Source organism: Candoia aspera, chromosome 4, assembly GCF_035149785.1.
Source record: "Candoia aspera isolate rCanAsp1 chromosome 4, rCanAsp1.hap2, whole genome shotgun sequence".
Lineage (NCBI taxonomy): Eukaryota > Metazoa > Chordata > Lepidosauria > Squamata > Boidae > Candoia > Candoia aspera.
The window spans coordinates 87,604,388-87,609,449 of NC_086156.1; positions in this window are offsets into that span (position 1 = coordinate 87,604,388).

Here is a 5,062-nt window from a genome sequence, read left to right on the forward strand (position 1 = left end):
TAGCTAATACTCCCTAGCTGGGCTTTGCCTCAAGACCACATTCCAAAATGGCTCCTCTCCTGGCATCCTTATCTGACAGCTGAACATTACTAAGAAAGGTTCTTGACCCATTTGTGACTTCTGCAGAAGCAATGGGGACTGAAGACAGCTTTGCTTTTTGTGGAGCTGATGACTGTGGTGGAACGAGGAGCCAGCAGACAGATCAGTAGGATAAAGGGGAGGACCTGGGATTGCCCATAAGTGCTCCCCATAGATGCTCACCACAAGGAGATCATAAAACAGCGGTCTCCGGCAGGTATTAGAGCTCTGAAAGCCGAAGGAAAGTCAGCTTTGTCCAAGCCGTGGTTCGGAGCCTTGAAATGGACACTAGATTTGCCTACTTCCTCTCTTAATCACTTCAGGAAATTGCTTGTTAACTGCTTTTTTTAAATTAAGAATCTTCAGAAAGATGAGTTTTATCACACTGGGTGATTTTCCTTCAATCCTCAGTGAAAGAACTTTAAGAACTTAAATAATTCTGAAATAAACAGCAAAAGGGTGCTTAGAACATTAATTTTGGAAGGTTTTAAACAGACTAAGGGGCCAGATGGATTGGAAATAAGATTTTGAAACTAATTATAAGAATCCTTCCTGTGGGTTGTTTAAAATCCCATTAAAATATATATGAAGATTTTGAATCTAAGTGTAAGAAACCCTCCCATAGGAAAACATTGTGGATTAGAGAAAAATTTGGTAAGAGGAGACTTTGAAGGCTGGACGTTAGAGGCAACCAGAAAGAGCAAAGATTATAATTAAAGGAGAAGAGACCCACTAATACAGAATGGAGAAAAGTATCTTAACTTTGGAAGAATTCAAGGATATTTGGCAACAATCCACTCAGAAATTTCTCTTGTCTGCTACCATAAAAATGGGTTTAAAAGAGGAAATAGGATGCAACTGAGAATCAGGCTGTTTTGGATATGGATTTTAAAATGATAAGATACAAGAATGATATGGGGGGGAAAATGTTACACAGGACTTACAAATGAAACTGGCTGATCGTTCACTAACTAAAAGGGATACAAATAATAAAATCAGAAGAGGGACTTGGACAACTTTCTCATCTTGGACTTACAGAAGAGATGTGTTATACTTATGAAGGAGTTCCTGAGAAAAGACAAAGAGAAAATGAAAAGAAATCAGCTTTTGGGACACTATTTAAAACAACAAGATTTTTAAAAGCAAAAAGAAGCAAAAACAATATAAAGTTGGCTTATTTGATCAGATTAAAATATATATATGATGTTCTTTCTAGTAGCTCTTAACGGGTTTTTCTTGACCAGGACTGAATGACAAGACTTTAAAGATTTGTTTACAGATAAGATATGAGAAGAAGAGAAATTACCTAGAAGGTATAAAGGCACTTCAAATGTATGTTGGAAATGTGAACAAGATGAAGGGATATTTTATCATGCTTGGTGGGCATGTAAAAAAGCTAAAAACTTTTGGATTCAAATACATACTTTGATACAGAGGATTTTAAAGATTAATATTCAATTAAGCCAGAACGTTTCCTTTTAGGACTAATGGATAAGCAGTTAGAAAAAAAACATGGAAGATTATTGCAATATATGATTATGGTGGTGAGATTACTATATACACAGAGATGGAAAGATTCAACATTACCCACTATGGAGGAATGGTTGGTGAAGTTGACAGATTTTGCTGAAAAGGATAAATTGACTTCTTTGATTAGAGAAAAGGCATTATCTACATTTATTGATGACTGGAAACCCCTTAGGGACTTTTTGCATAACAGTGAAAAATGATTTATGGCTTTGAAGATTAGATAGGATAGATTATAGGAAGAAGAGTAACATGATGTAGCTTTAGAGAGAGAGGTTAAAATACATTTGTCCTTACAACTGCTGTGAAGAATATTACAAGCCACTTCTTTATATGTTTTTTTCTTTATTTTCTATTTTTCTTCAATTTTTTTTCTTTTCTTGCACTTTTTTCTTTTTTAAATTTCTTTCTCTTTCTTTCTTTTTCCTACTTTATATTAGTTTGTGTAGTTTTTATCTTCTTGTTTAAAAGTTTCAATAAAATTATATACATTAAAAAAGGAAGAAGATTTTTTTTGTTAAAATATAGATGTAGTTATTTCTGGTATGTGTTAAACTTGAGAAGGAGTTTCTGAGATGAGATAAAGAGAAAATGGTAAGAAATTAACTTGTGGAATACTGTTTGAAGGGATTAAAGGTTACGACCTTTAATAAGTTGCTGTTTCTGTAGCTCTTAATGGATTTTTTTTTACAAAGTTCGAAATGGTGAGACTTTAAAGATTTGTTTATAGACAAGAGATAAAATATGGGAAGAGGAACTTTTAGAGTGCACTTTTAGAGAAAATGATAAGTTACTGTGTTAAAAGTAAGGGAAAGGAATATGAAACTGATTTATTTGACTAAGGTTAAAATATGTATGTTGTTATTTCTGGTAACTCTTAATGGACTTTTGTTGATTAACATTGAATGATAAGGCTTTTAAATTTAATTTATAGATAAGATATGAGATATGGGAAGAAGAGACTTAGGTTGAAATGTTAGAAAAGGTGGTAAGTTACTGAAATTGTACTTGTCTTGATGAAGGGGGAAGTCATTTCTTTATAAATCTTTTTTCTCTTTTTTCTCTTTTTTTTTCCTTTCCTTTCCCCCCTTTTTTTTCTCTGCACTTTTCAATTTTTTTTACTTTTTATATTTTTCTTTCTTTGTATTAGGTTTTATTTACCTTAGTATGGTTAAACTTTAATAAAAATTGTTATATATATATATATAAAAAGAAAAGGTTGTTGACCGCAAGAGTTCAACTCCGTGTGACCAATAATGAAAGTCAGAGCTTCTTGGAGTGGCACAATTCAGGCATATTTGATTATTTTATGAGAGCAATGTTGCCAACTGTCTGGTTGGATTGCAGAGCAATTCCACAGTTTAGCACTATTGGGCAAGAAAGGAGTTTAAACAAGGAAAGGTAAATCATATAAATGTTAAAGACCTGCACTAGAGTTCAATCCCTGGTTATCCTTGAAGCTTATTGTATGACTTTGGGTAAATTACTTTTAGCCCAAATAATTGCCTCATAACATGACCTAGAGGCTGACAAAGTATTATAATGGTTGAATTCTGTGGAGGTTCAGAGGAGACAAATGTTCCTTTGCTATTACATTTACACTCTGACATCCAACTCTCCCCATGAAAACTGGTGTGATCCTGACCTCATAACATTCTGACATGCAACTGAGCTGCTAGAAGGAGGTGCCCATTCCTGCCCACCCCAAAACTCCTCTGTGCCATAGAGAGCTGGGCATCTGCTGGGGGACTTTGGCTGAGGCATTTTGGAGGGGCCCAGGAGAAAATATCCTTCAATCTGAACAGAGAATGTAGCTCAGCCCAATTTTCAGGGAACTCTCCTTGCATAAAAGCCTCTTTGATTCAAGTGAGCTACAAAAGCTGAACTGGGGAGTAGCAAGGGCAGGAGGAGAACAGATTGTTTCTGTCAATCTAGCTGCACAGAACAAACTCTGGACCTAACTCAGAGTTCTTACATAAGTCAGATATAATCTTGATATTGTTCATTGTTTGTTTGATGTAGATTATGTGTCATTGGGTTGATGTTGACTCTTTAACTTATGACTAGGGTTCTGTGCTCATCTCTAGAATTCTGAATGGACAGAATAGGCTTGCACCGCTAAAATCTTGGAAAAATTGACTTAAATGCCTGACAATTCACAAACCAGAATTAAATCTACATCTCATTAGTTTATAGCACCAATCTCCAACAGGATACCTCCTGTAGTGGGAGGTCTGGGAGGATTTCTCCCATCACTTCTGGAAAGCGTCAGAGTGGGATAGACTGGCTTAACCTACCTACTGGATATCATGAGATGTTTCTAACTAGGAATGCTCCAGAATTTCATTCAGTCTGAACTTCAAACTGATTTGATCTGATTTATACTTTTCAGATGAATGAGCAGATCAGACTACAGTTATCTTGTACCATGTTTCTCTGATGGTTGCACTATAGTTCTTACTTAAAAAAACAAGCCAGCATATTTGTGGAGGTGGGTGTTATGATGATGGTGGTGATGGTGATGATTATAATATCCCATTTTTTTCTGATCAGTGTAGGATACAGATTGTTGGATGGAGGCCCTCCCATCATTTTATTCAGGCCTGTGAGGTAGGACAGGTTAAGAAAAAGTGGCCCAAATAATCCAGTAATGATAATTTGAACCTAGGTCTCTCTTGTTCAGGATTGGTTAATACATTACAGTGGTATTAAAAACATTTTAAAATAATATACAAAGGTGTATTTTGTAAGGATCTGAGTTTAGAAATGAGTGCTTTGTAAAAAAAAATTATGTTAAAGACATGTGCGTGAACATGTATTGATATGAGCTTTTAACTATGTATTGATGCTTTGGGCCTCCCTTGATACAGATACTCCCACATCAGGCACAAGTCAGGATATGGAACAGTACTGGAGGAGAAAGTGGTTAATTGTCCCCCACCTTTCCAGATACTGACTTGAGGATAAGCTTCACACCAAAACAACTCTTGCCTTCTCATGTGGCACGAGAAAGTGGCAACATTTTATTATTTTCAAAAAATTCCCCAAGCTAATGTGTTGAACAGTGTCAGATCCCCCCAATCAAAGGTTTCACAGAAACCCTTATCGGAGCATCTACCATCATTTCCTTCTCCAAGGAATGGAATCCGTGTCACCAGATGGGAGGAGGTGTGAAGTTGGAGTGTGAAGTGGTTTATTATGGCTATGGAGGACATCAAGGACACGGGGTTGAGATATGCCAGGAATACCATCTGGATGGGAGGGGGGGTGACATGGTTTCATGGGAAAGGGGACTAACTAAGTGAATGTAGTTTTTAAGTTAGGTTTGAGCGGGAAATCTTTATTCACAGCTTGCCTTCTGTACCATTCATTACGCTTCATTAAAACAGTTAAAGGAATCCCAGCCTCCTGACTGTGATTGTGTGAATGCTCAAATGATCAGGTGCTGACAAACAGA